General features: G+C 45.6%; 1 long non-coding RNA gene across 2 annotated transcripts in view; it reads right to left on the reverse strand.

Annotated features, from left to right (window-relative positions):
- Positions 1-2,822: 2,822 nt before the first annotated feature.
- Positions 2,823-25,735, reverse strand: part of LOC143441719 (uncharacterized) — a 29,504-nt gene continuing 6,591 nt past the window's right edge. The window contains exons 3-6 of one of the 2 annotated variants that reach the window (XR_013109356.1): positions 17,102-17,373; positions 12,186-16,835; positions 10,688-10,733; positions 2,823-6,842 (exon numbers count right to left, since the gene is read on the reverse strand). This is a non-coding gene — a long non-coding RNA (uncharacterized LOC143441719). The remainder of the gene's footprint in view (positions 6,843-10,687; positions 10,734-12,185; positions 16,836-17,101; positions 17,374-25,735) is intronic. The other variant, XR_013109357.1, reaches the window with a different exon arrangement.

Consider the following 25,735-nt stretch of genomic DNA (forward strand, 5'->3'; position numbering starts at 1 on the left):
GCCAGACCCGATTAAACATTTGTCTTTATAAGAATTGCCATGGTCACAGTGTCTCTTCACAGCAATAAAAACCCAACTAAGACACCCAGAAATCAGTATTCCTCTCGGGTTCCTACCTCCAAGTTCCAGCCCTGAGTTCCTTCCCTTAATTCTCTCAGTGATGGATTATGACCTGGAAGTATATGGGGTAAGGCTTTTCTCCCCAAATTGGTTTTGGTCATAGTGTTTAATCACAGAAACAGAAAAGCAAACTGGAACAGCCCTCTAGACCACAGAGACGTGACTTGTCTGTTGTCAGAATTTAGCCATCAGGTTAACTGTGAGGGACACACATGCAGGTCACTTGCCCTTCCTGAGATGTGGTGTCAATGAGAATAGCCCCAGCAGGGCATCAGCTTTTAGTCATGTCTGTGGCTATCCTAAGCCACTCCCCCCACCAGAAACAGATCTCAGTACCACTTTGCTTCTCTTTGACCCTTCTGGGTAAAGGATATGGGAGAGACATAAAGGATAGAATGATGTAAGAACATTGGAAGGCACATCAGGAAGACCAGGGCCAGGGGGTAAAAGGAATAGCAGGAAAGCCAAGGAGGAAAGGGTAGGCAAGGCTCCTAGTCAGCTCTTTACCAGAACCAGCTACAGACTAATGCAGAAATCACCAGGTCTACCCTTGTCAGGTAGACACCAGTAGGTGGGAGGTGATGCTGAGATCTACAAGGGAGGATGTGACAGGCTTCTGGCCTACTACAAGTGAGTCCTACTGCTGAGATACCAACCTAGCAACAAGTACTTGTTTGGGGTGAGTGGTCTCCCAGGGGAATGTTGCTGTTGCCTTTGTCCCAGAGTCATTTGATCATTCTCTGCCATCTCTCCAGCTTTCTATTAGCTAGCCTAGCCAGAGAAAAGGAAGACATGGAATCAGACAAAATAAAGCTGACTGGCATTGGCAGCCCAAGACCTCAGCCCACCAGGCTGGGCAGCTGTGAGCACCAGCTCACTCTCAGAGGAAGGCGGATGCCCTTCCCTGACCACACTTGTGAGAATCACTGCAACTCCAGATTGGATTGCTGTCTTGGCTTTGGTCTTTGAGGTGTTCTGGAGCTCTTTCCAGCCCCCACAGGTTGTCATGGTGCCTGCTGTTCAAACTTGTGATTGGTCAGAGCTGCAGATTGTCTCCATGGCAATAAAAAGGATCTGTGCTGAAAGGACGTTTGGCCTTGGAAATGAACTCATGGGAACACTCCTGGGAAATGAGCCTCCTTTGCAGGGAAAGGGGGGGAGTGAGGGGCTGGAGACCAGCAGACTCTCCTGCTACAGCTCTTCAGCATTGCTCCCCAACCCAGCTCCCCTCCCCATGCCCCCTACCCCCATCCCGCCCTGGAGGACCAGAAGTGCTATCATGCTGGTAGCCACAGAGGACATCAACTTCAAATTTCTGGCTATACCGAATAAAACTTGCAGGTCTGAAAAGTATGGCTGAGATAAGGGTCGCCTGTCCTTGTGGTGATCCACAGAAGCCCTCTCTGCCCACCATACTGCTTCTGTGCCCCCTTCCTTCCCAGGTCTACACAGAATTTAGCCTCTCTCTGCCCCTGACGTGCCCCTGGGACCGCTCTTCCCTGGTAAGACATGATGAGCTCAAACAGCTGAAAATAATGTCCTTCCTCCCCTTGTAAGACCTTTAATAATGCGACAAACACCCACTCTCCAGACGTTATCTTCCTTCCTCACCTACAGGTCTTTCTTTCTCTTTTGTGTTTCAAACCGGGAACCTGGGCTTTGGCATCATTCAGGCTCCCCATGGATCTCGAGGGTTTTCAGAGCCTCCTGGTCTTTTTTTAACAGATGTTTGCACAGTCGTGTGGAGCTGGGTTCAGAGTGATTGCCTCTCAGGCAGGTAGTCCCCTCCAAGCACCTCTAATCTCTCCCTATTACACTTGCTTTTTAAAAAGGATCAGAAGCCCATCCTTACTTGACTGTGACTTAATAACAGAAGGGATGCTGTTCTCCTTCAAGGCAATCAGAGGTTAAATCAGACCCGGCAGCAGTGCAAAGATCAGTAGTGTAAGAAAGGTTTGGACTTTCCTCTTAGCAAACATGTCATAAGGGCGAAGCAGGTCTGTTCTCCAAAGCATGCATTTCCTGTTGCTTCTGACTCCGTTGGATCCTAACGGGAGCTTGTTTTTGCTTCAGCTCCTATTTTTAAAGGCTAATAATGTGGTTCCTCATAAAATCCTGTGCTAAAGCTGGGGGCGTTATCACTGTGAGAGGACCTAGGCCTTCCCAGCCCAAAGCAGGGAACCCTGAGAGCAGAGCCCAGCCACTTGGAGATGAAGGAGGGTAGGGGCACAAACCCAAACCCATGCCACCCAGAATCAGGAGCAGCCTCACTGCAGCTGCACACTGACCAGCTGCAGCTCCCTGCCCAGTGCAGCTGTGGCTCTCGTCACATAGTCTGAATCAGTCTGTCCTGTAGTATATATAGGACACTTACAAACTAAGCCTGCTTCCTTGAGCTGCAAGGACCACTCCCTTCCTCGGAAACCTTTAACAGCAGATACCTCCTTTGTCTGGTGGATCTAGGACTCTACCTCAGTCACACACCCCTTTTCCCTCCCACACCCTTTTCTACATGGGAAAGATCCATATCAGTGTCTCTTCTCTGCCTCTCTGTGTGTGTCTCTGTCTGTTGGTCTCTCTCTCTCTCTCTCTCTCTCTCTCTCTCTCTCTCTCTCTCTAGTGGATGTGTGTATGTTGCTCAGGTGCATTTGAATGATGTCTTACTTTTCTATTGCTATGATAAGATACCATGACCCGGCAACTTACAGAAGAAAAAGGTTATTTGGGGCTTACAATTTCAGAGAGTCCATAACCATCATACAGGGTAACATGTCAGTAGGCAGGCAGGAATGGCTCTGTAACAATAGCCAGAATGTGCATGTTAATACCTCAACCATGATTCAGACAGAGAGAGCTACTAGGATGGGGTAGACTTTTAAAATCTCAAAGCCTGTCCCCAGTGACACACACCTTCTCCAAAGAGGCCACACCTCCTAGTCCTTCCCAAATAATTCCACCAACAGAGGATCAAACATTCAAATATACAAGCCTAAGGAGGCCATTCTCTTCAAACCACCACATTCATTTCCCTTGTGAACCCCACAGGCTTGTGGTCATTTCATAATGCAATATATATTTGGTCTAATTTCAAAAGACATGGTCATCTTTCATAGTCTAAACACTATTTTAAAGTCCAAAGTCTCTTCAGAGACTCAAGGGAATCTCTTCATTGTAACTCTCTGTATAATCAAAAGCAAAAACCAAATTACATACTTTCAACATACTAAGGCACAAAACATACATTACCATTCTATGCTGGCTAGTTTAATATCAACTTGACATAAGCAAGAGTCATCAGAAAAGAGGGAACCTTAATTGAGAAAATGCCCCAATAAATTGGGCTGTGGGCAACTCTGTAGGGGATTTTCTTAATTAGTGATTGAGCGGGGAGGCCAAGCTCATTGTAGGTGGGGCTTACCCATGGGCTGGTGGTTCTGGGCTCTATAAGAAAGCCAGCTGAGCAAGCGGTGGGGAGCAAGCCAAAAAGCAGCACCCTTCCATGGCCTCTGCATCAGCTCCTACCTTCAGGCTTCTACCTTGTGTGAGTTTCTGTCCTGACTTCTTTTGATGATGAACTGTGATGTGAAAGCATAAACCAAATAAACCCTTTTCTTCACAGTTTGGCCACAGTGTTTCATTGCAGCCATAGTAACCCTAACTAAGGCACATTCAGGAAGGAAGAGGAACCCGGTAGGGCAAACCCAATCCTGTGACTCCATGTCTGGTGTCAAAGAGATTAAATGGCTTCTCCCTTTCAGCTTTGCTGACTGCAACACACTTCTCTTTCTTAGCTGCCCCACCCCACTGTGCAGCTCTCCTTGGCATATGTCTCTGGCATCTCCCATATCTGAGGTCTCCAGAACAATCAAGGCTTCACTTTCATAGTTTCATGCTATGGCCTCTCTGAGCCTCTTGTGCAGGAACTCCCCTGCCTCATGCCAGGCATCATTGGCTCTCCTTAACCATGGAGGAAGATTCTACAACCCTTTTACTTTTACATCCTTAGTGACTCTAAAGCCAGAACCTCATGGACAACACTACCCAGGACAGAACCTGGCCCACTCCTTGAATTACATGTGTAGAAGCTTTTCTTTACTGATTTTCTTGGAGCAGAAAGTTCCTTAGGCCTTTCCTTTTTACAAGTTACTTACTGGGTGGGGTCTTGCACTGAGGGCCCCTCCCCCAATGGTTTCACATCAGGCATCTTTATTTCAGCACGAGCCTTGGCTCCAACATTGAATTTCCTACGTTCTTTTTCACTTCAAACTGTACATTTTGTATTTCTTTTTACCCTGTTTGCTTTTTCGCATTGTAGACCTGTGTAAGAATAATCACTAATTGCCACATGACAGTGCCAACATGACACAGCTTCTCCAACAAAGCCACACCTCTTAATTTTTTCCAAATAGTTCCCCCAACCAGGACCCAAACATTCAAATTTATGAGCCTGTGGGGCCATTTTCATTCAGACCACCGTACACACATATGCAAAGCCCAGGTCTGCATATGGCATCATTCCTCTTGTGCTGTCCACCTCTGCCCCTGCCATCTCTTATTGTCCTGGAGCGTGCCAATTAGGCTAGACTGGTTTCTTTCTTTCTTTTCTCAAAGAAAGACAAACTCCTGGAGCTCGGGAGTGGGCAGGGGCCAGAATTGAATGCTAATTTTAAAAGAACAATTTTCTTATGTTACTGAAAATCCATGTCCAAGGAAAAGTTCCCAAGAAACAGGGGGAGCTAGACATGTCTGAGTGATCTTGTACAGGAGGAATCCAGTCACACCTCATTTGTTTGTTTAACAAACTTTCACTAAGGATTTTCTGCATGACAAGTTCCCCATTAGAGACTTTAAGGGAAAACATAGAGGATAATGATGCCCATGCCCATGGTCAGCAGGAGCAAGGCTCTGCAGCAATGATGCCCATGTCCTGTGAGCAATGGGAGAAAAGCTTTCAAGGACAAGTGGTGGTTAAAGGAAAAAGTGGTAAGAAAGGCAGAGGCAGAATCTGGGGGAGTGTTTGCCACCCAAAGGACTTCAGTCTTGTTTAAGCTGATGGAAAGACAGCCCAAATGGTTTCATCTATCTCCTAACGTCACTGCCTAGCTATGGGTGAGTGTGCCTCTCCCAAAATTCAGGCACTGAAACCTAGCAGACAATGTATTACAAAGCAAGGCGTCAACATATATATTGACACACAGATATATATACATATATATATATATATATATATATGTATATACACACAGATATATATAGATATATATGAAATAAATAAACAACTCTGCAGTTTCCATGTCAGCCAATGTAAGGTATTACAAGTTGTGCTTTGAGTTAGAGAGATGACTCAGTGGTTAAGAGCACTGGCTGCTCTTCCAGAGGACCCAGGGTTCAATTCTCAGCACCCACGTGACAGGTCACAACTGTCTGTAACTCCAGTTCCAAGGGATCTGATACCTTTGCACAACATACATACAATCAAAACACCAATGTATAAAATAAAATAAAAAAAAAAGAGTTAGGTCTTGGAGCTGCCAAGATGGCTCAGCACTTAAAAGCACTCACTGTTCTTGCTGGGTTTGTTCAAGTTATGACCACATAAGAGGTCACAACTGCTTGTAAGTCCAGTTTTAGAGTATCCAATACCTGCTTCTGGCCACCATGCGTTATGTGTCAGAGTGTTTTGCCTGTATGTACATCTATGCACCACATGTAGGCCTTCAGATGTTAGAGGGAGGCACCAGATCCCTTAGAACTGCAGGTGCATTGAGTAGAGCGTTGTTCAGCTTCCATGTGCATGTGGGCTTTCTGTTGTTTTTGTTGTTATTGAAGACCAGCCTTAGTCTGTGGTGATCTGATAGGATGCAAGGGATTATTTCAATCTTCTTGTATCTGTTGAGGCCTGTTTTGTGACCAGTTATATGGTCAATTTTGGAGAAGGTACCATGAGGTGCTGAGAAAAGGGTATATTCTTTTGTTTTAGGATGAAATGTTCTATAGATATCTGTTAAATCCATTTGGTTCATAACTTCTGTTAGTTAAACTGTGTCTCTGTTTAGTTTCTGTTTCCATGATCTGTCCATTGCTGAGAGTGGAGTGTTGAAATACCCCACTATTATTGTGTGAGGTGCAATGTGTGCTTTGAGCTTTAGTAAGGTTTCTTTTATGAATGTGGGTGCCCTTGTATTTGGAGCATAGATGTTCAGAATTGAGAGTTCATCTTGATAGATTTTTTTCCTTTAACAAGTATGAAGTATCCTTCCTTATCTTTTTTGATAACTTTTGGTTGAAAGTCGATTTTATTCGATATTAGAATGGTTACTCAAGCTTGTTTCTTGGAACCATTTGCTTGGAGATTTTTTTCAGCCTTTTAGTCTGAGGTAGTGTCTGTCTTTGTCACTGAGGTGTGTTTCCTATATGCTGGATCCATATCCAGTATGTTTGTCTATGTTTTTTTATTGGAGAATTGAGTCCATTGATGTTAAGAGATATTTTTAAAAAGTGATTGTTGCTTCCTGTTATCTTTGTTATTAAAGATGAAATTACGTTTGTGTGGCTATCTTCTTTTGGGTTTGTTGATAGAAGATTACTTTCTTGGTTTTTTTCTAGGTTGTAGTTTCCCTCCTTGTGTTAGAGTTGTCCATCTATTATCCTTTGTAGGGCTGGATTTGTAGAAAGATATTGTGTAACTTTGGTTTTGTCATGGAATATCTTGGTTTCTCCATCTATGGAAATTGAGAGTTTTTCTGAGTATAGTAGCCTGGGCTGGCATTGGGAAAAGCTCTTTACCAGTCCTACATCTAATAGAGGGCTTATTTCCAATCTGTACAAAGAACTCAAGAAGTTAGACTCCAGAGAATCAAATAACCCTATTAAAAATGGGGTACAGAGATAAATAAAGAATTCTCAACTGTGGAATACCGAATGGCCGAGAAGCACCTAAAGAAATGTTCAACATCCTTAGTCATCAGGGAAATGCAAGTCAAAACAACCCTGAGGTTCTGCATTATACCAGTCAAAATGACTAAGATCAAAAACTCAGGTGACAGCAAATGCTGGTGAGGATGTGGAGAAAGAGGAACACTCCTCTGTTGGTGGTGGTATTGCAAGCTGGTACAACCACTCTGAAAATCAGTCTGGCAGTTTCTCAGAAAATTACCTGAGAACCCAGCTATACCACTCCTGGACATATACCCAAAGATTCTTCAACATATAACAAGAACAGATGCTCCACCATGTGTTGGGAGCCAACTCCTACCAGAAAACAGCCATCATCTTTGCAGCCATCTTGGGCCATATATTTGCATATATTTCCACCCTGACAAGAGACTTGTTTTTCTAGCATAATATTTTTGTAAGCAGCCTACAACAGCTGAACACACTCTGATAAACATCTTGTTTTTTCTCTGACATATCCTGGACTTGTTTAGTGCTCCCAGCTGCAAGGCACTCGTGGTTAAGTATCTCCAGCTGCACTCCCCTGCTTGTGCTTATATATCCATAATTGCCTTTCAATAAACGAGACTTGATCAGACACCCTGTCTTGTCTCCATTCTTTGCATCTCTTGCCCCTCCATCCCCACTCTCTCCCTTACAGATCCCATTGATTGACCCGTGGGCTGGGTTAACTATGTTCATAGCAGCCTTATATATAATAGCCAGAAGCTGGAAAGAACCCAGATGTCCTTCAACAGAAGAATGGATACAGAAAATGTGGTACATTTACACAATGTACTACATTTAACAGCTGAGTACTATTCAGCTATTAAAAACAATGAATTCATGAAGTTCTTAGGCAAATGGATGGAACTAGAAAATATCTTCCTAAGTGAGGTAACCCAATCACAAAAGAACACACATAGTATGCACTCACTGATAAGTGGATATTAGCCCAAATGCTCAGAATACCCAAGATACAATTCACAGACCACATGAAGCTCAAGAAGAAGGAAGACCAAAGTGTGGATGCTTCAGTGATTCTTAGATACGGGAACAAAATAATCATAGGAGCAAATACAGAGACAAAGTGTAGAACAGAGATTAAAGGCCATCCAAAGACTGCCCCACTTGGGGATCCATCCCATATACAGTCACCAAACCCAGACACTATTGTGGATGCTAAGAAATGCATGCTGACAGGAGTCTGATATAGCTGTCTCCTGAGAGGCTCTGCCAGAGCCCGACAAATACAGAGGCAGTTGCTTGCAGCCAACTATTGGACTGAACACAGGGTCCCCAATAGGGTCCCCAGTGGAGGAATTAGAGAAAGAACTGAAGGAGCTGAAGGGGTTTGCAACCCCATAGGAAGAACAATAATATCAACCAACCAAACCCGAAGAGCTCCCAGGGACTAAACCACCAACCAAGGAGCACAACCATGGAGGGACCCATAGCTCCAGCTACATATGTAGCAGAGGATGGCCTTGTTGGGCAACAATGGGAGGGGAGGCCCTTGGTCCTGTGAAGGCTCAATGCCCCAGTGTAGGGGAATTCGAAGGTGGGGAGGAGGGAGGGAGTGGGTGGGTGGCAGAACACCTTCACAGAAGCAAGGGAGGGGTATAGAGTAGGGGATCTCCAAGGTGGGGGGACTGGGAAAGGGGATAACATTTGAAATTTAAATAAAGAAAATATCCAATTAAAAATTAAATAAATGAAGTCTTCTAAGAAGAGTTCATGGGAGTAGCTAAAATCAGGACTAGAGCATAAGTGGTTTTTAAGTAACGATGATGAATAAATGAATCTGACAAAATAAAATTAAAATTAAAAAAAAAAAAAAGAACTGCAGGTGCAGATATCTGTGAGCCACCATGGATCCTGAAAACTGAACCTGGCTTCTCTGCAAGAGCAACAAGTGTTCTTAACCACTGAGATGTCCAGCCCACAGATTTTTTTTTAATTTTTAAATATTTTTAAAGAGGTAGGCCTTTAAGAGGTGACTGAGCCATAAGCCATCCCCATTGGTGGATGAGATTTAACTTTTACAAAAGTGGCCTCACACTGTGTTTGACTCTTTCTCTTCCCTTGTCTACCATTCTTTTCTCTCCTCCTATAAGATGCAGGATTTCGAGGTATTATTTTAGAAGTAAAGAGACTTAACCTTAATTTTCTGTCACCTTGCTTTCGGACTTCCCAGCCCCCAGAACTGTAATTAAATGATGTTCTGTTCTGTAAGAAGAAACCATTCCCAGACACTTTGTTACAGCAGAGGAGGCAGGCTCATGTTTAAAATCTGCACCTTCAACAGTGGGTGGCAGGCACACATCCGTAATCCCAGCACCCTAACAGCTAAGACTGAGGATCATTGGGCTGAACTCTGCCTGGGCTACAAAGCAAGGCTTCATAAATAAAAAAAAACTAAATAAATAAATATAAAATAAATAAACAACTCTGCAGTTTCTATGACAGTGACATTCTGTTCCAAAAAAAAAAGAGTTCAGAATAAATAAAAAAAAAGCAGCCAGTATGCCTCTCTGCAACTAAAATTTTATATGCTTAAAATCACCACCAGCAGCTAAGCCCTCTCTGTTCCTCTGCTTGTTGCAAGACTGCACATTAGTATGGAGTCCAGGTACAGTGTGAAGTTAGCTGGTGGAGTTCGGGAGATTGTAGAAAAAAAAAAAAAAAAAAAAAAGAATGAGTTGAAGGAATGTTGTGGCCTTCTGGGTGGAATTAGGACCTTTAAAGAGTCCCATAAGTCATCAGGAATCACTTTAACCCTATATCCATTTAGCAGCATAACAACGGGCTCTCTCTTAGGCCCTCTGACCTGTCTAGCCATCGTTCTTGACTTGATAATGCTACCAGATGTGAGTTTCGGCACGTGGGATTGGACTTAGACCTAATTGAAAGTGTTTGGCTCCTCTTGCGATGATTACCAACTATTGCACTAGCAGGCTTATCTCTCCAGGCCAGCGATTATTGTATCTCAATGGTTCATAGTTGGGTATGATAGGTAATAAGAGCTGAGGGAGAGCTGAGTTTGACCAAAACACACTGTGTGAAACTCTCAAAAACTAATAAATCAATTGGAAAAGGGTTCAAAGGAATATGGTCTGTGCCACCCTTCCACCACATGAGGACACAGCAGTGAGATACAAGCTTGGAAGCAGAGAACAATCTTTCCCAGACACCAAATGCTACTCATTTATAGCCTCCAAAACTATAAGAATAAAGCATGCCCTTTACAAATTCTCCAGATTGAGCTGTGAATGTCACTGTTAGTAAAATGCCTACCTAGACTACACAGCTCCTATTACCAGCACTACATAAACCTAGCATGGAGGTGCAGATCTATAATCCTATCAGTCAAGAGGTAGAAACAAGGCTACACAGCAAGTTCAAGTCCAGCCTGAGACACACAAGATGCTGTCTCAATAAATAAATAAATAAATAAATAAATAAATAAATATCTGTTCTGTGTTTTTTTTTTGAGAAAATTTTAAAAGATTTTTATATGAGTTTTTGCCCTGTCTCTGTCCCTGTCTCTGTCTCTGTCCCTGTCCCTGTCCCTGTCCCTGTCTCTGTCTCTGTCTCTGTCTCTCTGTGTGTGTGTGTGTGTGTGTGTGTATACCTTGAGTGCCTGGTATCCTTGAATGCCAGATGAGGTTGATGGATCCCTGGAATTGGAGTTAAAGGCAGTTTGTTAGCCACCATAAAGGTTCTGATAATCAAACCCAGGTCTTCTGCAAGAGCAACAAATGGTCTTAACTGCTAAGCCACCTCTCCAGCCCCTATCCTATTGTCTGACAACTGACTGACTGACTGACTGACTGATTACAGCAGTACTAACAGATTAAAACAAGGATGATGACAGTCTCTTTCACATGACATTTTGCTGCCTGTGGCAGGTGGGAGAGCTGGCCCTGCCCCTCATCTGTTGCAGTACTCCAGGGAGCAAGCCCTGCACAGTAGAGCTAACCCTGGTAGCAGGGGTGAGGGTGAGTGGGCTTTGAGGGCATAAGCATGGGAGAGTTGGCCCCAAAGCTTATCTGCTGTGCAGTGGTCCAGATAAGAGACAGATATGCCCTCCTACTCCGTCCCTTGCCACAGATGGCAGGTGGGAGAGCTCTGGGGTCATGAGAACAGGAGAGCAGGCCCTGCACCTAGCCTGGGCAGCAAAGCAGAGCTGACCCTGGTTGCCAGGATTGTGAGTGAGCAGCCCAGAGGCTGTAAGAGTGGGGTACAGCTGTGCCAGCCCCTGGCCTGATGCAGCCCTTGGGTGAGTGGGCCCTGTACTTCACCTAAGCTGCACCTATCACCTACCAGCATGGGTATGGATAAGACAGCTCTGGGTGAGAGCAGGAGAGCTGGCTCTGTGCCTTGCTGGCTGCAGCATTGGATGAACTAGCCAGAACAGGGCTGAGGAACTCACCCTAGTTGTGTGGTACAGAAGAGCTGCTGGGCTGACAAGCTCAAATACCTCTCAGGCCCAGTTCTGGGGCTTTGAGTTGGCCCACCCCAACATCGACTCCATCTATGAACTGCTGGAGCTACATGAAGGGGCTGGTCCTACAGATCCAAAGCTGTAGGATCTCCATGACACAGGGCAACAACAAGACATCTGAGAGGAGTCCCAATGAGGATCCAGAATTGATAGTGTAGCAGAAACCTTGAACCAGACCAATGACTCATCACAATGAACATTTGCAAGAGAGGAAGTGTGGACGAAAGGGAATACTGTGGGACACACTGTGACACATTACAGTTTCCACAATGAGAGTTTTTTAAATGTGTTTCTTAGTGGAGGGAGGTTGTAAGTGTGTAGTGTGGATACAAGAGCACAGGGAGGTGAGTGAGACTGGGGTGCATGATGGCAAACTCACAAAGAACCAATAAAAAGGAAAATAAGAAAAGAAAAAGGAAACTCCCCATAAATGAGCCAAATGTCAAGTAAGGGACCTTCTCTGTAGATGGAAGAATAGCTCATGTCTTTGATAAAAATCAGAGCTAGGACAGTTCTAAACTCCTGGTGTTCCATTTGGGGTTACTAGTTATTAAAGCTCCAGATCCCCACATCTCAGCCCTGGCATTCTTCAGGTCACCAAGGCAACCACCATTGCCACCTGCACCTTTTCTCAGTTGACTTCCAAAGCTGCATCACCGTAAACCAGACAGGAGGCAGCCCAGCACATTCTCCTTTCTGGGGTCTTCACAGTCCTAATGTTAGCTTAGAGAAAATTGAAGGGAAATTTTAAATTGTGATGGAAAATTTTTACAGTATTGCATTTAAGCAATTCTATTTGTAGCAAATAGAACATTCAGTTGTTGAGAGACACCCAGTTCCTTTATGCATGATTAGCTAATTAAGGGTTTTTTTCTCTATGATCCTCCCTTCCTGCCTTGCCATCCTTCTCATTCTCTGGTTTCTTCTGGTAACCCCCAAGGGACAGCCACAGGACTGCTCAAACCATTAGTGGAGATTTGAGATTAGCAACTTGAAAGCTTCCTGACATTTCTCCATTGCCGATCTTTGCGGGAAGTGAAGTGACTGTTTCATTCTGTGCAGAGCTTCACAAAAGCAACGGATGGGGTGTTGTCCCCCACCACAAATCTGAGCACGGGAATTGCTGCTTCCTAGAGACCTCTGCAGACAGTTTACTGCCCTGGTCACAGCCTCTGGCCCTCATTTTAATTTCAAATGTGGCTGAGAGAGCTGCTTGCTTCCCATTGTGCACTGTGGAACAGCATTCTCCTCTCTGGTTGGAAACAGTGGTTGATAATTCCCCAACTCAGAAGCTCTTGATGGACAGGTGACAACCCGTAGATGAATTCTCCCCCACCACTGTTAGTAGACACTTCACTTGTGAGTAGTAAGCTGTACTCCTATTTAGAAAACCTGCAGGAGACAGCCCTGTGACTTACTGTGCCATCCTCCGTGATGAAGTAAGAGAATGGGGGGGAAAGAGGAGGCCAAAGGCATCAAAATTGGCATCTGTAAAAAGCTAATATAGAGCACGACTGGAGAGAGCCCCACCATTAGGCTGCATACAGGCCTGAGATCTCTAAATGCTGAATGCTGGAAAGGGGACACATACAAATAAACAGTCTATAAAAGGAGGGCAGACATTCCTCATGGCCCAGAGATTTTTGAGACTCAGACCTGCCCAATTCTCTGGCCTACTTCAATTCCAGAGAGTGTCGTTCTCATTCTTAAAAATGTCACTGTTTTTATCATTGTCCATGTGTCCTTGATCTAACTCTTTGTTCCAAAACACGAGAACTAAGGAACCTCAGCAGGTGCCCTCTGGATTCCAATCTGTGCCCTCTGGATTCCGATCTGTGCCCTCTGGATTCCGATCTGTGCCCTCTGGATTCCGATCTGTGCCCTCTGGATTCCGATCTGTGCCCTCTGCATTCTAATCTGTGCCCTCTGGATTCCGATCTGTGCCTTCTGGATTCCGATCTGTGCCCTCTGGATTCCGATCTGTGCCCTCTGGATTCCAATCTGTGCCCTCTGGATTCCGATCTGTGCCCTCTGGATTCCAATCTGTGCCCTCTGGATTCTGATCTGTGCCCTCTGGATTCCAATCTGTGCCCTCTGGATTCTAATCTGTGCCCTCTGGATTCCGATCTGTGCCCTCTGGATTCTGATCTGTGCCCTCTGGATTCTGATCTGTGCCCTCTGGATTCTGATCTGTGCCCTCTGGATTTTGATCTGTGCCCTCTGGATTTTGATCTGTGCCCTCTGGATTCTAATCTGTGCCCTCTGGATTCCGATCTGTGCCCTCTGGATTCCGATCTGTGCCCTCTGGATTCTGATCTGTTCCCTCTGGATTCTGATCTATGCCCTCTGGATTCCGATCTGTGCCCTCTGGATTCTAATCTGTGCCCTCTGGATTCTGATCTGTGCCCTCTGGATTCTGATCTGTGCCCTCTGGATTCTGATCTGTGTCTGTAACAGGACACACAGCAGCTTCTCCCATGTCCCTGACTCACTCTCATCCCTTGCTTCTACCACTTCTGTTCCAAAGCCTTGCTTAGGCAGGAATTTCAAAAACACAAGACCATGCAGGCACTGCAAGAGAGGGCTGGACAGAGGCCTGAGATCACTTTTCACAGAGGCTGACTGAGAGAAGAACTTGAACTCAAATCCTAGTCTTGCCAAGCTACATAAAAAAACATAGACAAGAGAGCCCAGCCAGAAATACAATGACATTTTTACTCACTTGGATTTACAGGAACATTTCCTGCATTGATGGACAGTATCTTTTAGCCTTTAAAGATTAAAGGAACAGAAACACTGAAACTAGAGACCTGCCTAAGTAAAGCCCCTTCCCGTGGCTCATCTGCTGCTAATTAACTCCAAGGGCTTAGTCTCCAAATACTGCTGATACTTGAACATGGGATTCCAACCATTAGATTTTTAAGCATGCATTCAAAATGGAGAGGGACATGTCTTAGCACAATCCAGCCCAGTTTGTCTACCGTCTATTACCGTCTATTACCGTCTAGTAACAGAGAACAAACAGCCTTGGATACTTCCCTATTTTTGTCTTCACCTCACCCCACAGAGCTCAGCTCCCATAAAACCTCACATCCACCTCTCTACTCCAGCTACCCAGTCTCAGACTACCCCAAGACCACTTCTGTCCTAGTTCAGCATGGAGTCACTACACTGTGGACTATACTACAGTGGACCCTGGAGTAGGACAGCTGGAGCCCCACCTGAAATGTGCAAATATACAACCAAGTGTTCCCAATGGAGGCTTTGTTATTCAGATTCCTGTTCCTACCCCTCTCTAACAGCTGAAGATGGATAAGTGCAGTAACCCTGCCCACAACCTTCCCTTACTGATGGCCCTTTTTATTTCCTCCTCCCCACATAAACGACCACCAGCCAACAGGAGCTCTCAGAAGTACCAATCTTGGTTATCTTTTGTTTCTGCGTGGTTATTTTTTTTTCCAGATATTAGCCCAAGAAAAAGATGTCTTGGTCCTGCTTGGAACCACCTAGATACTGAGGTTAAATCTCCCAAGAAAGCAGATGCATGCAGTATCCACAACCCTCCACCCCTGAGCTGGAAACTCTCAGCCCTGAGCAGGGCTGAGAGAAGATACCTGACCTCATCCTTGCTCAGCCCATGGAGGCCACTAGGGGGAGGCTATGAGACTTGGGCATTGAAGACACAGCAGATGAAGTCAGAGTTACTGGGTCTTCTACTGCCCCATCCCCACCCGCAGAATAGCTAGGGACACTCCCTCACCTCACCAGTTCTGGAAAGAAGGGAAGACAAGAACTGTATGTGGAGTGCAAAGCTCCCCTCCACACATTTTTACCTGTGATGGCTCCTCAGCCTTTCCTCTCCCAACAGAAGTCTCCCCCAATCCGAACGTGTATCACAGGTCCACCAACCCTCATCTTTGAACACTTCTCCATTACAAAGTCCTCTTCTAGATCATCTGTCTGGAAACAAGACTCTCTCTTTGGGTGACTCCCTCACTACTCTGCGGGCAGGCAATGTTGCCTCCACTCTCACTGAACTGAATTAGCACACCTCTGCCCTGCCTCCAGTCCCCACCACGGTGGGCCTGCCACAGCAGACAGGAAATGCCTGTCCTTGCTATGTTGCTCTTGACTCTGCCCTTCCCAGGACCATCCAGAGGTGAGGACAAATATGACTTTATTTTAGGAAAGAGATGTAAAGCACAGAGAAGGTTTTGGGATCCTTTATGGCCACTCCTTTCTCTTAAGATTCTTCTAGAATGCCAAACCCACTATATCTGTAAGCTCACAGCCTCATATCAAGAGCCTCAAATGTTGGTGAGGTCCATTGAGTCTCCAGTGGTCCTATAGAGAATCCAGAGATGAGAGTACTGATGGGCTTCCTTCCTCAAGCCTAGCATAGGTGAGCCTCAAGGTACTAGCCTAACCAAGCTGCAGACCCTCTCCTTAGCTGCTAGGCCAATACCCTTGGGTGTTCAGCTCTCCAACTCCCCCCCCCCATAGAAACAGCCAGTCACCACAATATTCTCCCCAGTAATGTAGCTGGCATCTTCAAGCATAGGAAGAACACAGTCTTCAGGCTGCCCAATCCTGGATGGAAAGAGGATTTGCATTCTGGTTCTGATGCCCGGGTGCTTACAGGCCACATATGCCATGGGGGTTATGTGGGGGGAATGGGGTAGACTCAGCCATGTGAACCCAGACTTCAGCAAAAGAAAAGGCCAATCGATAGAGAAATAAAATATCCTCAGCTGCCCCTCCCCATACTGCAATCCCACTTGCCTCTGTAGCTGGTAGTTCTCCTTTAAGTGGTTCCAGACAGCCTGGTTGCTGTATACCAAGGCAAAGAGAAGAGAGAACTAAGTCATCCCAGCTAAGACAAGGACGTGGTGAGACCCTGAAGTGGCTACCTGGCCAAGCAGCCATGGCTGCCTGTTGCAGCATCTGTGGAGTGAGCTCCAGCTGAGTTCAGAGGACAGTGAGGACATACAGTCAGGTTGGGGAGTGGGCTCCAGCTGAGTTCAGAGGACAGTGAGGACATGCAGTCAGGTTGGAGAGTGGGCTCCAGCTGAGTTCAGAGGACAGTGAGGACATGCAGTCAGGTTGGAGACAGCCAGTTCTCACCACTTTGCTGAAGTCAGCCATAATAAACCCTGGAACCAGACAATTCACCCGGATGTTCTTAGGAGCCAACTCCAGTGCCAGTGTCCTAGTAAGACCTAGCAGGGCTGTCTTGCTAACATCTTCTTCCCATCCAAGACTGGGCACCCAGCTCCTGGAAGAGAATGACAAGTGCTTGGGATGGGGAGAAGTAGAAGAAAGCATCTGTTGGATTTCTCACTCACAAGGATCAGAGCTGGACAAGCCCAGAACTCAGTCTGCCCGGCTTTGTCAAAGAGCAAAGGCATGTGGGTACAAGCTCAGCCCAGGACATCAGGAGTAAGACAAGTGTCTATCCTGGTCATGGTCCCTGGGGGATGCTGGAACACACAGTTACCCCTTACTCTATACCAACCAAGCAGATGAGAACCAAGCACTTACCATAAGTCAAATACAAGCTGAGATGGAGGAGTCAAAGATGGCAGCAGTGCTCCTAAGAAGAGTCTGAGAGAGGCAAAAGGAGACGTGAAGCTAAAGCTTGACTACCGTCTGCCGGGGTGTTATGACAGCCATCATACCAGCCAATGCAGGGCCCATCACTACCCCAACTCTGCCTTAGAAAACTGAGGCTAATTGAGTGGCAGAGCTGAGATTCTGGTCCCACTTCTCATGAGCAGAATCTCCATGTTCATCCCTTGTATGTCCCCTTCTTCCTGAGGAAGAGAGGAGCAGAAAATCAAGTGTTAGGAGGAAGTGTCAAACAGGCCTGGAGAAATGACCACCAGGACAGGGGACAAATGCCTATCAGTGGTGCAGTGGAACCCATCAGAAGGAAGCTGGCTCAGTCAGGTAAATGCTTGTAGTGAAAGTCTGAGACCTGAGGTTGGTCCCCAACACCCACGTACAATCCCAACCGACCAAGAGCATAAGCAAAGACAAGTAAATCTCTGGAGAACGCTGGTCAGCCAGTCAAGCCAAATCAGTGATCTTCGGGTCCAGTTAGAGACCTTGTCAAAAAAAAAAAAAAAGTAAGCAGAGTATAACTTTAATTTTTTCAAACCTTATTTTTAATGATGATTCTTAAATGCTTTAACCTCCCTTGTAGACCACCACCTTCCAGAGGTAGTGGGAAAGAAAGGATATGGGGAAAGTGGACCTGTTTAAAAAGGCTCTTTGGAGTATCTCCCATCTGTGTTGTCTGGAAATTGACGATTCAGTCCACAGGATGGCAGCAGCAGCTTGATCTACCTGCAAACACTTCATGGATACACCAGCAGTCCACTTAGGTAGAGTCATGTTAGCATCAGCAGTGACATGACCTAGCCGAGACAGCCAGGCATCAGCCTCAACTTGAGTCAGCAGGAGGGACCCAGAGGGACACCAGGAGAAGTTCTCAGCTGTGCCTCTCTTAAGGAAGCAAAGATTATCAAAGACTTGAGACCCACAAGCCTTGCACAGCTAGCTGTATCAACAAGCCAAGTTCTGTCTCCATAACTCCATGGAGGAGTCCTATTTATACCCTCCAGACATCACGTGTCCTCCACGTGCCTCACTCAGCACATGCATCCAAGCAACCCTAGTGCTCAGAAGCAACAACAAACTGCAGTGCACCACCAGAGTGTTTTGATGCATTTCTCTCTATAGAGTCCCAACATATGTGGCTCAACTACACAATGTAAGGCAGACCAATACATACATGTTGTTAGCAAAGAATATTTTATTACATGTCCTTTCATGTGCTTGCTTTAGCAGGACATTCTCTCTCCTGTGTCTATTTCAGTGAAACATTCTTTCATGTGTTTGCCTCAGCAAAACACGTGACTTTCCAAACAGCTGACTTTCCAAAGAACCCTTAGGTTTCCACCTCAGTGGAGATAGAGGAAGACATTGAATTTTGACCTCTGGCCTCACACTCATATGAACGCATTTAAGCATACGGTGGTCAGGGGTTAGAGAGAGATGGGTCAGTGGTTAAGAGCACTGGCTGCTCTTCCTGAAGTCCAGGGTTGAATTCCCACAACTCAAAAAGCTCTGTCAATTCCAGTTTTAAGGGATTGTCTGCCCTCTTCTGGCCTCCATGGGCACTACACACATATGGTGCATAAGCATTTATTCAAGCAAAATGCCAATACACATAAAATAATACTATTGAAGAAAAAATGGTGGTTAGAAACATTTTTTTCTACCAGAGACAACATTTCTGCCAGTTGGTAATGGGTCCATGAGGAGAACAGTAAGGCTTGGGTGTACACATAGATGCAATTGTTGGAGACAGAAAGTTAGGAGTAAGAAATGACATGGGGTGGACTAGAGAGACAGCTCAGTGATTAAGGACAGAGTATAACAGAGTTTCACAAGGGATTAAGTTACTGGCTCCAACAGACTCGGAAAACAAACTTGCAAAGGCTATCAAGCAATATCCATATGCTGCTTCTAGCATTTATGGTGAATAGTTGTTTCATATGACTGCTTTTTAAAACTGAATTATTATCATATTACTGTAGCACACATACAAACACACACACACACTGCCCTCTGGATCGGGGCATGGAAGAGTATATAATTGAAGATGATAACTATACACTAGTTTAGGTTCTAAACATCAACCACATGGGAAATCCAAAGCAAGTGAGGTCAGTTGTTATATCATTCTCTTAAAGGCAGGTTAACCAAGCAGTTTGAGCACATAGTGGGATAGCAGTCTTAGATCTAAATGGCCTCAAGGTGTATTATTAATGCTGGCTGTGAAGTCTAGCAAAAATTCCAGACTCTTGAAGTGTAAGAGATATTTTTATAATGATTATATTAGCATAAACTCCAAACTCACTTTATGAGAATGCTTCCAAGATGCTGGTAGATATGATCCAGGGACAATTACTCCATCAAAAATGTCTGTCCAGTGAGAAAACAAGGCTTCTTTACTATCAGGTCCTTGAATAATAGGAATACACCAGAGAAATTTAGGCCAGTGGTCACCATGTTCTAGCCACCTCGAGAGACATGCTTTCTAACAATCTGAGGAAAAGTTGTGATTTCATGAATTAAGACACCAAAAAAAAAAAAAGAGTAACTCAGAAGGAATGGGAGACCATTTGCAGTGAAATGCCACCTATGTAGTCAGGAATGATCTTTCAGAGACATTAGAAGTGAAGCTAAAGAGCCTGGGTGGCCGCTCAGCGGTGGCTGCCGGCAGTTCAAATTTCAGGTCATCTCTGAGAGTGGAGTGAAGGACACTCAACCAAGAACAGAGAGAAAGGAGGGGAATGAAGATGGTATCATTGAAATAGAAGCTGGGGAGGGCAGAACACACCAAGGTCAGCAGGCAGAAAGAGCTTTGACTCGGTGCCTAGAACATAGCAGGAAATACTGACAGGTATAACGAGACTCAGTCCACATCTATCTGATCTATCTGAGAGAACTGGGAACAAACCATAAGACCTAATAGAACAGGAAGTCGGAGAATATCAGACCCTAAGATGACTTAGATTCATTTTACAGTCTCTCCCAGATCCTTAAGGCTAAAGAGAAAATGTGTGGTGTCCAGAAAGTCTGAGCCCATAGACTCAGTCCTGATTGATCAAATCCCCAAAGAGGAACACAGTGAGCACTACACAGCCCAATAAGGCTCTTCCTAATATGTCCATAGACATATCTCAGGGCCTGGAACAGTGTCTAGCACACAGCAAGTGCTCAATAGATGTCACCTTAATTGATTGACAGATACTTAGATTAGTAAAGCATACTCTTGTATATGTCTGTGAGGGTGTTCCAGAGAGATTCTTGAGAGAAGATCTGCCGTGAATGTGGGCAACATCACCCAGTGTAAAAGATGGAGTAGAAGGTGTGATGGTTTGAGTGAAAATGGTCCATACAGGCTCATATATTTGAATGCTTAGTCATCAGGAAGCGGCACTACTTGAGAAGGATTAGGAGGTGTGGCCTTGTTGGAGGAAGTGTGTCACTGATCAGGTGGACTTTAGGGTTTCAAAGGCTAAAGCCAGGCCCAGTGTCTCCCTTTCTCTTCCTGCATGGGAATCTGGATGGAAAATTCTCAGCCCCTTCTCCAGCATCATGTCTGCCTGCATGCTGCCATGCTTCCTGCCATGACGAAAATGAGCTAACCCTCAAACCATAAGCCAGCCCCAGTTTCAAAAGGGAAAGATGGAAACCCACTACTGCAGGCATCTGCTCCCTTCTCTTCTGCCTGGCCACCATACAGAAATGCCTGTCCTCCAGGCCCCCACAACATCATCACAACCCATAAATAAGCATGCTCTGAAACTCTGAGCTAAGAACCAATTCTTCCTCCCTGTGTTTTTATCAGACTATCATGACAAACAGTCACTGACCGAGCAAGTAAGTGTGTAAGAGATGGGAAGACAAAGCAGGAAGAGTATGGGGGCTGGATTTTAAAATAAACCACAATAGATCAAAGCTCAGGAAAGGAGGAGAACAAAGTCCTACCCTGAAGGCCCTGCCTTTACAGCAACTTCTGGAAGGAGCTCACTGCGGAGCTAGTATCAGCCCCCGGCCATCTTGGTTGGTCTCTCACCTTGTCCCACTGTTCACTGGCCTGCAGAGTGCTCCCTACCAGAAGGTTGACTGCAGTGTTGCACACCAGGCAACCCACACCTCCATGGTGCTCCAAGGCCTATGAGAGTGTGCCTGTGAGAGGGTGGAGATGGCCTGAGGAGACCTCTTTTCAGAGCAGTCTGGGAGTGCAGACTGGAGGCACAGCTTGCTGATACAATACTACCTCCAACAGGAATGGAAGGTAAAAGCATCCTGGCTAGACCTAGTGGTCCTGAGGCCTAACACATTCTCCAGGAATCCCCCAGGGTATCCCCGCTTCTTTATACATTCTTCAGCTGTGGAGTTCTCTGATTTGCAGAAGGCCTGGGCCCCCACTCCCATCCTGCCTCTCCCAGGCCTTTGCTATGAAACAAAGTTTCTGGGCCTCCTTCTTGTCCTTCCACTCCTTGACCTCTCACCTTAGCCACTAGCCCTTGCAGATCCTCAGCCTTTCCCCCATGGCATACAGTGCCAGTCACACTCAGACCCTTCCCCACATGGTCACCACATGATCCACGTTCTGCTATTTGCAGCTGCTGGTGACCACATGGGTCCCATCCTAGGTCAAGGAGCTGGCAACGCCAATCCTACAGGCAGGCAGAATACAAGTCAGTCTCACCCCTCTCCAGCACCTTCCTGGAAAACTACAAAGATGTGAATAACCTGCTCTACAAGTCTGAGTCTTTCCATGGAGGCCAAGTTCCCTCTCTGTAAGAGGTTAAGACTCCAGGAGATGAGAACACTCACCCATCAGTGGACCCTGTGCGCACAGCCATGTGCTTAGTCAGGACTCTGCTCTCCACTGCTCAGCACCCTCACAGACAGCCCAGTGCTTGAGTAAGACCGGCACCCTTGGGCCCAAACCACTGCTCCAGGCCTGGTGAATAGGCCAGATACTGCTGGATCCTCTGCCCTGGAGGAAAGAGTCCATTTCCACTTCACAGTGGTGACATTAATGAGAGTCTCCTACCCTCCAACCTGCTCCCACCCCAACCCCAACATACACACCTCTTACGCAGCTAAGGCTGCCAACAGAGGGTGACAAGGAAGCCCAGCTAAACAGAGTGAATTTCTAGCACCTGAGTCTCAGGTCGGGAATGGGTCTCTGAAAATCTCATAGTTATAAAATTGACACATAAGAGCTGGATCTCCATGTCAGAGTACTTCCCTGGCACATATGAGCCCCGCCCGGAACTCTATCCCTAGCACCCAAGAAAGGAAAGGAGAAGGAAGGGAAAGGAAGAGGATGAGAGGGAAGGGTGGAGGGAAAAGGGAAGGGAAGGGAAAAAATATTAATTCATAAGAGTAAAATAAGATTTCATACAAGGCCGTGAATTAGAAGCCCTTCTGGTTCAAGTGAATAAAAGAAAAAGTCAGGATAATAAACAATCTCTATTCCTAAAAGATATAATAACTGAACAATGAGCTTAATAACCCAGGTGAGAACCCCCACAAAAAAGCAGGCAGGAGAGCCCATAAGCATGTCCGCAGCACATGGCTAGGGTGTTAGGGCCAAGATCAGCAGGAGACAGGGCACAGTGTGCCCTCCCCCACACCAGTGATGCCACAGGAACAACTAACTGGAGAGGGAGTGAGACCAAGGGCTGGACAAACGGCAGGAGAGAGACAGGGGACCACACGGGTTGTGAAGTGTGAGACACAGAAGTCTGAAGCGGAAATTATCTGTGTGGAGATAGATGAAGGGGGACGGCTGAGGCTGCACATACAGCCTGCACATACCACAGGTAGAGAGAAACAAAGGATTAGAGCAAGCTGTGCAGCCGGAGGCTAATGTGTGACAGGTGCAGCCCCAGACAGAGATGCCCTGCATGCTGGCCTCCAGCTGACTCAGTTGAAGCCTCCAGGAAAAGGCTTCCTATTCACGCAGAGAGAGCAATACTAAAGGAAATCTGCTTTCCCCACCCTCACAGCCAGGCTCCTAAAACAGGCCCAGGGTTCCAGGAAATCTGCTGCTGGTAAAATTCAGGATGAGTCCCCTGTGATGCCCACTTCCCACTTTCTGATTCCTTTAAATGTCTGCTTTATCGTTTTCTGTTGAATGTTCCCTGGTTATAAGTACTTACACATTTAGAAAGGAGGCCAAAGGGGACATGTAAAGGTAAACATACTTATTTTATCAAGTTGTCTGCTCCCATCTGCAGATACACATAAATTGAATGTGGGTAGATGCTTTTGTGCAATTCAGATTTCAAACTGACACGGGGAAAATCTAGACATTGGTAAATGCAGATACCTACCCTGGCCAGCCTGATTTTGCTTGATCATAAATACAGAGTGCCATGTACCTCTGACCTTTATTAACTTACAGATATCACAGGGTGACCCTTCAAGATCAGATGTTCTTTTGATGCAAGAGGAACTTGTTAAAAATAAAATTGATGCTATAAAGGATTTACTAATAAACTTGCTCAGCAAATATTAAGTTATCAATTAGAGAGAGAGAGAGAGAGAGAGAGAGAGAGAGAGAGAGAGAGAGAGAGAGAAAATGGCTCCAGAAGATCAGGCTGTACTCAAGCCTATAGGACATTTTTTAATTAGTGATTGATGCAGAGGACCCAGCCCATTGTGGGTGGTGCCATCCAGGGGCTGGTGGTCCTGGGATCTATAATAAAGCAGGCTGAACAAGCCATGAGGAGCAAGCAGCACCCTTCTATGGCTCCTGCATCAGCTCCTGCCTCCAGGTTCCTTCCCTGTTTGAGTTCCTGTCCTGACTTCCTTCAGTGATGAACAGCAATGAGCAAGTGTGAAGCCAAATCAACCCTTACCTGGCTAGCCTCAAACTCAGTCATCTTCCTGCCTCTGCCTCCAGAGTGCTGGGATAAAAGATGTGTACTGATTCTTTTTAAACTAACTAATCTTGGGGACTGGAGAGATAACTCAGCCCTTGAAGGCTCATAATTAAAATGAAAAGAATTTGGTTCAATTCCCAGAACCCACACTTTAGATATGAGGTTCCCAGTTTCTTCGAGGGTTGTATTTATGGTTAATGTTTATTTTGATGGTAAAAAGAGTTTGAATTTCAAAAACTGTTGTTTCTTAAAACTCCAAATCTTTGCAAAATTAAGTTACCTTAGTTAAAATCCTAATATTATGGGAGCTTCTAATTTATTATATACTGTTAAAAACATTGGCAATTAAGATATAAAAGTTAATGAACATTCACCTTACAAGTGATTAAATGTCTTTAATATGCCTAGAACTGTATTTATAGTCATGTCAAATATAAACGTTATTTATTTATAGAGGCCAGATTGGAGGAAGAGGCCAGTTTATCTCTCTCATAATACAGCCTTCTGTAAAAACAAAGCCTGGCTATGGAAAATGGGTTAAATGTACACGCTCTGCTCTTGCATGGTACTGCATCCAGTCTCACGGAGACCTAAGCCCCCCACCCACTAGCATGGGACCTCCACGATAGTCCAGTTGGCCATTCCCCTTATCCCGGCCTTCAAGTCTCCTCCCTTAGCAAACCTAATCCCAATGCTGAGAGTTCAATACCTACTGCTATAGTGTCCCAGAGCAATTTCAAATAAAGATAATACAGAGCTCTACCACATGACCAGTTAACTACGGACACTCATTTAAACACCAAGTTACAGGTGTCATTGGCTCCACCACACAAGGAAAAACTGCCCTAGAAATAGGAGCCCATACCAAATAATTCACTTTGCTCCCATTCCTTGCCTCTCTTACAAGACAAGACTCTTGGATTTTCAGAACAAATACCTTTGTATGCTTATAACTAACTGGACAGGTACCTGTACCCTCGGCTTTATATCATCTACTGTTTCCCTCATCCCCCCAAAACCCCAGTCTAAGAAAGATGTCCAGCTGGTCTCTCTGGGCATCCTTTCAGGCCTCAGAACAAGAACAGCTGGACAGGGGGGGCTTCTTTCCATCAGGAAACTTCTCTGCCTCACCAGCTCTCAGACAGCCTTAAAGAAATGTCAGATCAGCTCAACCCCACTCAGGATTAACTCGATTGTTTGGTCAAAGAGGGCTAGACCTCCACACTCCTGCCCCTGGAGGGATCCGCTTGGACCTACATGAATATTGCTGCTTCTATACCAACAGATCAAAATTGGTCGAGACGGGAAACAAAGACTCAAGACGAGACACAGAGAACTCAGCAGAGAGTCCCCTCCTTGGATGGCTCTGCGTTCCCTCCCACTGTGGCTCCTCCCACTGTGGCTCCTCCCACTGTGGCTCCTCCCACTGTGGCTCCTCCCGCCATGGCTCCTCCTGCGCTCACCCTTTGCTCCTAATTATCCTCATATTCATGGCTTTACCATACTTACGGTTTTACCATATTGACGGTTTTACTGTGTCCTTTAAACTTTTTGCAGAAGTTCCATTCCCACATTATCCCATCCACCACACAAGATGAAGTGAAGATGATGTTTCTTTCGCAGTCCTTCCATCCCAGGAGCCAAAAATAATGTCCCCCCCACACACACACACCCATCAGCAGGAAGCAGCCAG

Source organism: Arvicanthis niloticus, chromosome 3, assembly GCF_011762505.2.
Source record: "Arvicanthis niloticus isolate mArvNil1 chromosome 3, mArvNil1.pat.X, whole genome shotgun sequence".
NCBI classification, from domain to species: Eukaryota; Metazoa; Chordata; class Mammalia; order Rodentia; family Muridae; genus Arvicanthis; species Arvicanthis niloticus.